Source organism: Marmota flaviventris, chromosome 6, assembly GCF_047511675.1.
Source record: "Marmota flaviventris isolate mMarFla1 chromosome 6, mMarFla1.hap1, whole genome shotgun sequence".
NCBI classification, from domain to species: Eukaryota; Metazoa; Chordata; class Mammalia; order Rodentia; family Sciuridae; genus Marmota; species Marmota flaviventris.
The window spans coordinates 27449611-27461302 of NC_092503.1; the positions used below are offsets into that span (position 1 = coordinate 27449611).

The following is an 11692-nucleotide window of genomic DNA, read 5'->3' on the forward strand; positions in this document are numbered from 1 at the left end:
CCCAGAAATCCACTTGAAGGATGTCCTATTGTCAAATGATGTGACATTTGTGCTTGTAAATAGAATAATGGCTGAAACTGGTTGGAAAAACATTGAAAATATAAAAACCCATATGCTCAGAATGATACTTTAAAAAAAGAGAAAACAAACAAACAAAAATGTCTCTTGTCACTATTGAGGGAAGCCATGTAGCAACTCTACTCTCAACATTGACAACATGAAAAAGGAAGTGTCTATCCTGCTTTTCTTATATGAACTATATTTCAATGTAACCAAATAATCCCAACTTATAAGGAAAAGTTTTTATAAATCATTATAACAGAATAGTCACCAATATTAAATCTAGAAAGAATGATCAAATTCCCAGTAAAATAATCCCTTCAGACAACAGTTCATAAATGCTGACACCATTAGGTGAGGTTGATAGATACTGGCTATCTGTAGCCTGTTAAGCTCCATGGTGTGTCCTTATAGTTACAGTGGGAGGGAGGATGCTGTTTTGCAATAAAGAGATCAGGCTGTCACCTGAACCCTGTCACCAATTTTAGGATTGCTAAAAATGAGGTGTTGAGTGCTTCATGATGTCATGCAAAATATGTTCACAGAACTTATTTTTACCAAAAACTGACCTTGGGTTTCATCAAGCTCCTAGTGCTAATTTCCAATTTGTGTGCAAGACGGGAGCAAATAATGTTGGTTAAATAATGTTGACACCATGAGGAAGTAACCAGACAAATCCAGAATGCCAGGTAATCTGTAAAACCATTATTCCTGTTTTTTTTTTCCAATAAATCAATGGAAAATAAGAATAAAAGAGAAGGGCTTCTTACAGATGTAAAAAGGATGCGTGGGCATAACAACTGAATATAACACATAAGTCTTTTTTTTTTTTGGATATTAATTTGGGAAAAAGAAATAATCTTTTTTAAAAGATATTTATTAAATCTTTAAAAAAGATATTTATTAAACAATTAAGGAATTTTGAATATTTGCTAAGTATTAGATGACAGATATTAATACATTATGATTATTATTTATGTATGGCAATAGTAACTGGTTTTATGTTGCTTTTTTTAGGGAATCATTAAAATACTAAGTACAAAATTCCATTATGCCTGGAATTTGCTTTAAAATATGTCAGCAAAAAATGGAGAAGAATAGATTATATAAGATGGCAAAATATTGATTGAAATCAAAGGGCAGACATATGGAGTCTTATTACACTGTGTCTCTCCATTTGTATATGCTTAAAATAAAGAGTATTTAAAGAAAATATAAAAATTTATGTGATGTTTTTTAAAATGCTGTTGCTAGGGTAAAGAATTTTGGTGTTTTAATTCCTTAAGGTAAAAAGATATAAGAAAATAAAATGAGGACTCACTCTACTTGTTTCTCTTCTATATTTTTAGCAGTTCTCTAAAACGAGAGTTTTTAAAGAGGAAATTTCACAGATCATAAGCATTTCCTTCTCACAGTCTTAACTGCTTTGTCTCTTAGGTACTGCCTGCCTCAAAGAAGCTTAAACATGGCATCACAAAAGAGAATCCTGGCTCTCCCTGGCCCCTGAATGCACACCCCAAATGGCCAAGCCTACATGATAGTCCCGCTCTGCCCCCAATCCTGATGCATTGGTAGAAACTTCTCTAAGGGCTCTCCTCTCCCAGCCAGGATGGCCAACTCTCCTCACTGCCCTTTAATTTCTTGCGTACTCTTCCTCCATAGCACTTGACACATGATCTTAAATGTGACTGATTAGGTCCTCAGACTTCAATTCCCTTAGGGCAGGGACTTTCCTTCCAGTGCCTAAGAACTTTCCACAAATAACACATTCTCTGTATCTGCTAAATCCATGCATGCTGTTGTACTATCCTCTTTATGTCTTGCTGACCTAGGTAGAAGACTTTCGCTACCTAAACCCTCCTCCTTCATTCCCTTACTAAGATTTGGAGATTCTATCTCGTTTTTGAGACTGCTTTCTTATAATAATTATGGCCAATTTTATTGATCCAAAGACACTATAGTAATCTCCCTTATCCATACTTTTACCTTCTGTGGCTTCTTTTTACCAACAGTCCAACTGCAATCCAAAAATATTAAATGGAAAATTCTGAAAAAAAAAATCATGTCTTAAAAAGTACACCCTTGTGAGATGCCCAGTGAAATCTTGCATGATTTGAGGGTTTGGGCATCCACTGGGATCTTGGAATATATCTCAATAGCTAAAGGGGATAACTTTAATTGTCTGTCAGGGTTTTTAAGGCTCCACATCAAACCAAGGGGTTCCTGCCTGAAGTTTGTCCAATTTTTATATAAGAGAAGCTTATGATCACCTGGTCTAGGGATTAGAGCAGTAACACATCAAAATAGTTTTAGTTTATAGGAAAGTGAAGTAATCACACAATTTGTATGAATTTCAGTTTTCTTGAAGCTTTTAAAAAACACTTTTATTCAGATAGGTCACATACCATAAAATTCCAACATTTAAAGTGTATTTTTAAAATGTTTTTGAATGTATTCACACATTTGCTCAACCATCTCCATAATCTAACCTCACAACATTTTTATCACCTACCTCCCCAAATCCTACCATTGGTCATCACTTCTTATCTCCCACTCTTGGTGCTACATTCCCACTAATCTATTTTACCTTATAAATTCCTTATTCTAGACTTTTTATATAAACAAAATCTTATAATATGTGGGGTTTTTTATGACTGGCTTCTTTCATGTAAGAATGACTTCAGGGTTTATCCATGTTATAACATCTATCAATACTTCATCCTTTTTATTGTCAAAAACTACTTCACTATTAAAAAAATATCATGTTTTGTTCATTCATTTGTAGGGGAAGAATATATTTTTCTTCAATCCCCCATAGGTTCTTGGTCGGAATTGTGAGAAATAGAAAAGTCCTGTGGTCCATTTCCAGAATACACTATTTAGCCTTAAATGTAAAATTGGGATGTAAGATTCAATTATAGCCATTTTAACGATAGTATTTCTTTTGCCAAACCCAATTTTAAAATTAGCCAATCGCATAGATTGTAACTCCAGTTCCTCCTATGAGAGCAAAGGGTAATGCCTGCACTGGGGATAAGAACAGGCAGACTGTCTGCCCAGGCCTGCTTTCTTGCCAGATTTTTTTTTCCTGTAGCATGCCCCTTGTGCAGCTTGCCTTGTGGATTAATTTTTGAGCATGTTCCTGATTTATTGCGGCAACTGGATATTTCTAACAGGCAATAATCTTGGGGGCTTGTCTGGAAAACTACACCACCCAGGGGGTCATGGAGACATATCCCACTGCCTTTTTGTGGTGGCCTCAAAGTGGTGGGGGGGAACCTGCAACTGCTGAAGCCAATAACAGACTCAAAACCAAGTTGATGGGCAATGCTGCAAAGAGCCCAAGTAAGCAGAGCAGTCAACCAGGTAATTCTGTGAACGGACCAAAGTAGGAAAATCTATTCTCAAAAAAGAAGTACTTCCTTGGTGGTTGAGACATCCCTGAGGTTGTCTGAGGGTGAGTAAGACATAGTGCAAGAAATCTCCATAACGGGGGTTGAGCCTCCACATTAAAAACTCAAGTCTAGAGAAAGAGGATGTCGGCCAGGGAAAAGACACCAAAATTCCCCCAGAGAGCCTTCTTGGGTCTTGTGTTAAAATATTGGAAAGATAGTCCTAGGGAGGGGGTGGGGCAAAAATGATAAAAATACTGTTGTTTCATTTGGACTCAGGAACCTATTTTAAAGCCTTCAGTAGTTTGGCCAAAGATTGGGCAGAAGCAGGTTGCAAATTTCTATTAATTGAGAGAATATGTAAATGATAAAATGTCTGATAGCCAGGCAGAGATAGATTATGTTCTTTGTAGTCCTCTTTCCTCTTAAATTTACTAAAAATGAGGACAAAACTAGAAAGACTTGAAAGGAAGAATCAAATGAATGGGATCCCTTAACTTGTCTTCCCCCAGGAAGGTTTCAGAAGAGGGCGGAGAGAAACCAGAGCCCAAACAGGGACTTCTACCTCTCCCCAGCGCCTTGAATCCTTCCTTGCCTAGACAATTGAAAAAAAAAAAAAAATTAGAACAATGCAAACAGGATACTCAAAGTTCCCCTTTCCCCAGGGAGAGAAAAAATCTGGTTTCTTTCCTTCCTCTATCCACCCTGTTTCCTTAATGTGAGGCTCCGAGGGGGAGAAATTGTGTTTATACTTTAACTAGCTCTGATTTGAAAAAAAAAAAAAACAAATGGGAACTACAGTATGTGTTGGGAGACCACATGAGGTTCCAGACCAATTAAACCAATTCCTCAACCCCCAACTTTACGCCCAGATCAAGCTTATGTCCATATTGAATAATATTGAAGGAACGAGGAATAGATTCCCAAAGAAGCATCGGCAGCTTGAGGATGTGAACATTCAGCCTGATCTGAGGTTCTTCCTACCTGCTGCTGTAAAATTCCCAAATCAAGAGCCCCTCTGAGATAATAATTATTAAATACATAGGGGACATGTGAGAGATCTTAGAGATTTAATTGTAAAGGGAACAAGGAAGGCAGTCCCTCGATCCCAAAACATAGGCAAGGCTTTTGATATAAAATAAGGAAGAAATGAAGGGCCAACAGAATTTTAAATAGATTGAAGGAAGAGATGAGAAAATATTCTGGATTATATGTTGATGACCACTTAGGGCAAAAAATGTTAAAGCTACATTTTGTGACTAATGGTTGGCCTGATACTGCAAGAAAAGTACAGAAATTAGAAAATTGGCAGGATACAAGTTTAGAGAAATTATTGAGGGAAGCTCAAAAAGTTTATGCAAAAAGGGATGAAGAGAAAAGAGACATAAGGCTAAAAAATTATGCTCTCCATTATAGAATAAGTAACCAAAGAAAAACAGGTCCTAAAAACCAGGTAAAGAAAGAACCCCACTCAAGATACCATAAGAAACAACAGACCAAAGGACCACGGGAGGAAAAAGGAGAAAATAAATGCTATAACTAGAGAAATGGAAAGATCCTTATATGGAGACAAGTCTCCATTTCCTTGAGAACTTTTTCCTGAGGAACTCATGGAACCTCACATTCTTTAAATATCTGGACTACTCTAATCTGATCCAAAAGTGCACTGTGACTGGATAGATGTTCCATATTCTCCTTTCCACAAGTAATTACGGCTATATCGTTTCTTTCTTTCTTTCTCTCTCTCTCTTTCTTTCTTTTCTTTCAGAACATCAGTCTTCTCTGAGTTCATTGTTTTTATGGTGAATTTACATTTGGACCTGTACACCTAAATGAATATTGCATTCCAATTAGTCTTGTTTTGTCTAAATGGAATTTTTAGCCTTCTGTTTTTCCTGCTGTCTTTTATTCAATTATTCAAGGAAAAGTTATAAAATCTTTATTCCCTGTAGGTTTTTATGTATATTTGTGCACACTCTTGTATTGTATGCCTACATATGTGTTTTTGTCTATTTATAATTTACATGGTACCAAAATTGGTGTATAAGTAAATGAGAGTTCATACATTTTTTAAAAAAATGGATTCAAATGACTTTTGTAACTGTGAGATGTATTCATTTTCTCCAAGTGTACAAGTCTTTTAAAATATAAATCTTTAAGAAAAAATTTAATTTAAATTGGTTAAATAGATAAAGAGTAAAGATGTCTTTTAAACTATTAACCCACAAGCTTTTCTAGCTGACCAGCCAATCAAGAAAATTTAGTTTCTATAAATGTCAAGTGCAATTTCCATTGTTCTTAAGGATTTTTCTTTGTAGGAATAACTGACTTAAAGTGTTAACTAGACTTATATGATACCCTGGTTTTCATGGGCAACCTAAATTAAAAATGTGTAAATAAGTTTTGATATAAATGTGATTAGTCTTCATAAATGTGTTTGTTAGAAAAGACATCTGATTATTTTGCAAAGTTAAAAATAACAGCAACTGCTAAATATAAATTCAAGTATTCTTGGCTTCTTGAAAACTATAAGACAATATATTGGATCTATTAGATGTGTTTTTATAAGTTGTGTGTAAATGGGATAACAGTTTAAGACTGCATTGTTTCTGGGTTTTCACTGAAAGTAAGGTTTCTAAGAGTTAAAATTTTAATAGGTATAATTCTTTAGGCAAAGAGTAAAAGTGTTTCAGTTGTGTTTTAAGTACTGTGAAACAAAGTATTTCACCTTATTTAAAAGGAGAAATTTGTTTAAACTCAGGAATTTTCTAAGGATTGTTTCAGAATATAAATTTAATAAAAGATTTGAAACTAGAAACAGATATAAGAAAGTTATATTTATGGAAATATATTTTAGTATGGAAAATCAGAAGGAATGGTAAAGAATACTCCTATGCTAATGTCCAAGATATAAGAGGGCAAGAGTAGGGCTGTAAACAAGTTGTAGAATGTTAAACTTCCAAAAGGTTTATGGAAGGTCAATATCAAAGTGTTCATGTATGTGATTAAGTTGGCTACAATCAGCACAATCAGCTAAAGTTATTCAAGGTGTTTTTTTTTTAATAAGTTTACTTTTAATGTGCTAATTCTCTGTTTAGAAACAAGGGCTCCTTAAAACATCAATCTGCTCTTATCTATCAAAATAATTTCTTCTATCTGTTAGGTTTTATTATTTAGGGAAATTAAGTCTTAAATGCATTAGAATTTATACCTGTTTTAAAGTTTTTCAAGTGATTGCTTTGTAACTGGTTAAATAAACAACTGTTATTTTAGGTTATTACAATATAGTTGACATCTTAAATATGTGTGAGCAGATACATATACATCTGAGAACTGTTTGAGCCTTGTTTAAGTGTTAATGTACAATTTTGTAAAATTAAAGTCTATGTAGGTTTATTGGCAAAGTAATTAATAAGTACTCTCTTTTATACATTGTATCTGACATAGGAAGGCCACACTGTCATATGAAGACCTGGCTTATATCCATTTGCTTTGACTAAGTCTATTTCTGATCATCAACACTGTTTCCTAACCATGTAAGAGATTTAAAGTTATACTTTGATTTTTGTCAGTGTTGCTAACATATGCAGGCCTCTGATTATAGTACCCTAAATAATAGATTCTAATTTCTTTTGAAAGTTAAACTTAGTTAATATCAGGACATCAATGTAACTGTGAGATGTTTTCATTTTCTCCAAGTGAACAGTCTTTTAAAATATAAAACTTAGGAGAGCAATTTATCAAACTGATATTCTTCAAACTAAAGCTGTGTGTAGTGATAGTCTCTTTCAGACTTACATAAAAATAACAAATTAAGTTGGGAATTTATTTATGTCATTAACATTTTGTAATTGCATAAAAATAACCTGTCATTCATAAGCAATATATAAAGATATTGTGCTACTATGTACACTGGGATGGTAATATAAATATATTTTTGAAAGGTAATCAGAAAAGCCTGATTTACTTAAAGGTTAATAATGTGGAACATAAAAACATTTTGCCACTTTTTTCAAAAAAGGAACATTAAAAGCTCTCTTTGCTTTTGTTTGATTCATTTTTCACATGTAATGTATTATATAAATTTATACTCTCATAGACTCAGGAAACAATATATGAAAATTTTGTAAAATGACATTTACTACGAAAGAGGCAAAGATCAACTTCAGAACAAAAACACTTTACCTAAGATTAATCAAGAGCCTTTCCTCACCTAATATAAGGCTCTGCCTCTCACCTCATTGCATGTTAGGATGGCACCAAAGTAGGATAGACTTAAGGCCATTTAAAGTTATGCTCAAAGGATAGATTTTTGTTGCAAAGATTCCTGTGATCTCAATAAAAAATTGGAGATATAGTACAAAACTTAAGTAAAGGTTTGGATGAATTATAAAATGTATTTAAGGTTGTAAAAGAGTTTCAAAAGAAAGTAAAATTTATAAAGGATTTTGTATGTGATTGAGTTGATAAATTTATGGGTCTTTGTGGAGGCAAAATAGATAACAAAGATATATTAGCAATGTTATAGAAATCATGTTTCTTGGTTTGTAGCTATTATACAAACTGAATATGTTTTTGCTCTTGTTAACTTCATTTTATATTTTCCTGTAAGATTTTGTAACTGTTGCCTGTTAGTGTTTTGTAAAAGTACTTCCTCTAAGAGAACAACTTGATTTAATTTGAGATAATAAGCCATCACCTATAGGACAGACAGGATATAAACCTTACTTCTGGTGCTAATATTGACCCCAATTAAATGGAAGGAGTAACTATAAAATTATAAACATTGAAGTTAAAACCCAGTAGTTTGACTTCAATACTGGTGAATCTTACCTGCTGGCTGTTCAAAATTTGGAGACCAAAGTCAAGGAAGAAAAAGGCCAAGGAAAAAGCAGCAATATTTTTTGGCCCATGCCCTCTAAGGTCAACCAAGATTGAGGGAATAGTATGACCTTTCTCTGGGCTTGCATATCCCATGATTCCCCTGACCTCCTGATCAGATGGATCATAAGTATCCTAGGCAACAGAAGCCAACCAGTGCACATTCTGCAAAGAGCAGGGTCATGGGAGAAGGAAATGTCCCTGATGCTTCCAAGGGAAGTTATATGTAGTCAGCAAGATTCCGACCCATCCTGGCAGATGGCACAACTGATAGAAGACGGCGAAAGGAGCCAGGAGGCTTCTCACAATTCCCAAGAGTGATAGCCAACAGATATCAGCTGGCTCTTACAACACATAGGAGAAGGTCAGTGTTGACCAACTTGATTTTAAACACCTGGCAGGAGAGTACAACCAAAGCACAGCCATACACGTCTTTCCTTTTAAAAGAAAAGACAGTGGTTCTCTTACGTAACTTGAGGCGTACATTTAGATCAGTCCTCCCAAAAGTAGGTAAAGTTGGGAGGTTATAAAGGGAAGGTTTTTATACAGGAGTGTCTGATATTTAGCACAAAAACTCTGTGTCACAAGTTTGTTCTGAGTCAATTTAAGACCTCTCTGTGTTTCTTTCTGTCTCTTCTTTTTGCTGGTATGATCATCATGACCTGCTGCTCAGACTCCTCCTCTGGGGTTGGCATTTCATCACTTCCCACCTGGCAACTTGATTTTAAACCTGGAAAGAAGACAAGCCTCAATTGAGCTGGAAAGAACCTTACCAAGTGCCCCTGATCACTAGGACAGCTATCTGAACTGCTAAAAAGGGGAGAACTCATTACCATCAGCGTTTTCTACTTCAGAAAGTTACTATGGCTAGGAAGAATGGCAATATGGGGGGCTGGGGATGTGGCTCAAGCGGTAGCGCACTCGCCTGGCATGCGTGCGGCCTGGGTTCGATCCTCAGCACCACATACAAACAAAGATGTTGTGTCCGCCGAAAACTAAGAAAAAAAAAAAAGAATGGCAATATGAAAGGTTAGAAGAACAAAAATGACAATGAGACTGAAAGGTATTTTAAAAAAGTGGCGGGGGGGAATGCTTGGGGGAAATAGAAAGTCTGGTGGTCTGTTTTCAGAATATAATACTTAGCCTTAAATGTAAAATTGGGGTAAGATCCAATCATAGCCTTAACTTTAGTGCTTCCTACAGCCTCCCCAATTTTAAAATTAGCCAATTGTGTAGATTGTAACCCAGAGCTCCCCCTATCAGAGCAAGCAGCAGTGCTGCATTAGGGTTAAAAAACCAGTGGACTGTCGACCCAGGTGTGCTTTCTTTCCAGACTTTGTTCAATAGCACACCCTTCTGCAGAAGTAGAGTTTGCCTGGCTGAGTAACTTTTGAGCATATGCAAGATTTCTTGCAGCACCCCAATATTTCTAACAGAATAAGCCCCTATAACAAAAGATAGATTAACAAAGTCTCTTATCAGATAGGTGATTTGCAAATATTTTCTCCCATTTCATGGGTTTTCTTTTTACTGTTATGGAGACATCATTTGTGATACAAAACTTTTTAATTTTGACACAACTCAGTTAATTATTTTCTTTTGTTGCTGTACTTTTGCTGTTAAGAAATCACTGATTATCAAAGGCCATAAAATTAGTCCTATGTTTTTTAATGAGGTTTATAGTTTCAGCTCTTTAATTTAGGTCCATAGTCCATTTCAAGTTAGTGTTTGAATATGGCTTGAAGTAAAGATCCAATTTATCCTCTTGCATAGGTGGGTTGATATTCATATCACATATCATAGCACCATATTTGGAAGTATTCTTTTCTTATTAAATTGTCTTGGCAGTCTTGTTTAAAATCAATTGACCATAAATGAATAAACTTATTGTTTGTAAGCCTCTTTATTGAAGTATGATTGGCATATAAAATGCTTTATATTTTAACTTATATAACTTGATGAGTTTGGAGATTAGTATATATGACCTCCAAAACCACCCATTCTCTTTAGTGTGTGTGAATGTGTGTATGTGTGTGTGTGTGTGTGTGTGTGTGTGTGAGAGAGAGAGAGAGAGAGAGAAAGAGAGACAGAGAGAGAAACAATTAACACAAGATCTACACTGGCATTCAGTTTTTAAGTATACAGTACTATATTATTAATTAAAGGCAGTATGTTATACTCCAGATGTCTAGGGATTATTCATTTTGCATAAATGAAATTTAGTAACCTTTTCTTATTATTTCCCTTTTTCTCCTCACCATAGCCTCTGGAAACCACCCTTTTCCTCTCTGCTTTTATGAGTTTGACTATTTTGAATTCATCATAAACATGAGATCACATTGCTAATCGTAAACCACCTGAAAAAGAAAGATACAATAAAGAAAATTAAATTTAAAAAATAAGTGGGATCATGTAGTATTTGTGTTTGGATTATTTCACTCAGCATAACGTCCTCTAGTTTTATCCCAGTTGTCCCAAATGGCAGGTTCTTCTTCCTTGATGGAACAGCACCCCATTTTATGTATGCATCACACTTTTTTTACCCAATCAACTTTAATGGACATTTAGGTTTCTTCCCTGTTTTGACTATAGTAAATAACACTGCAATACCTGGGGTGCAGATGTCTGTTTGAGATACTGATTTCAATTCCTGTGGCTATAGACCCAGAGGTGAAATGGCTGGATCACTGGGTAGTTCTATTTTTACTCTTTTGAGGAGCCTCCCTGCTGTTCTCTGCTTAGAGTTCTGTTTCTGGACTGCTAGTTGTATTCCATCAATCCATGTGTCTTTCCTCATGCTAGCAAAACAGTGTCTTGGCCACCGACATTTTGTAATGAATTTTAAAGTGTGAGTCCTCCAACTTTGCTCTTTTTTCAAGATTGTTTTGTCTATTTTGAAAATCCCTTGCATTTCCATGAATAGGGCAATTGCCAAATGAATTTTAAAACTCCATATATTTTGCTCTTCTGGAATGTTGTTATTTATGTGTTGCTCCTTGTTATAACTTCCAACTCCTTTTCTTTTAACTCATGATTTCCTTTTTTTATTTTTGATTCATTTTTTATTTGTTCTTTTTAGTTATACATGACAATAGAATGTATTTTGACATATCATACATACATAGAGTATAATTTCCCATTCTTGTGGTTGTACATGTTGTGAAGTTACAACAGTCATGAATTCATATAGGAACATAAGAATTCATTCTACTGTCTTTCCCATTTCTATCCTCCCCTTCCGCCCATCACCCCCTGCCCTGTCTAATCTGGTCAACCTCCTTTTCTCTGCCTATTGTGAGTCAGCATCCATGTATCAGAGAGAACATTCAGCATTTGTTTTTTGGGGGATTGGCTTACTT

General features: G+C 35.0%; 1 long non-coding RNA gene across 2 annotated transcripts; it reads left to right on the forward strand.

Moving 5' to 3' along the window:
* The first annotated feature begins 3143 nt into the window (after positions 1-3143).
* Positions 3144-10687, forward strand: LOC139706190 (uncharacterized). 2 transcript variants are annotated; one of them, XR_011707836.1, is made up of 4 exons: positions 3144-3517; positions 6900-6988; positions 9007-9396; positions 10597-10687. It is a non-coding gene; the product is annotated as an uncharacterized lncRNA (long non-coding RNA). The 2 variants fall into 2 exon arrangements; XR_011707837.1 differs by having other exon boundaries at positions 3144-3426.
* The last annotated feature ends 1005 nt before the right edge of the window (positions 10688-11692 follow it).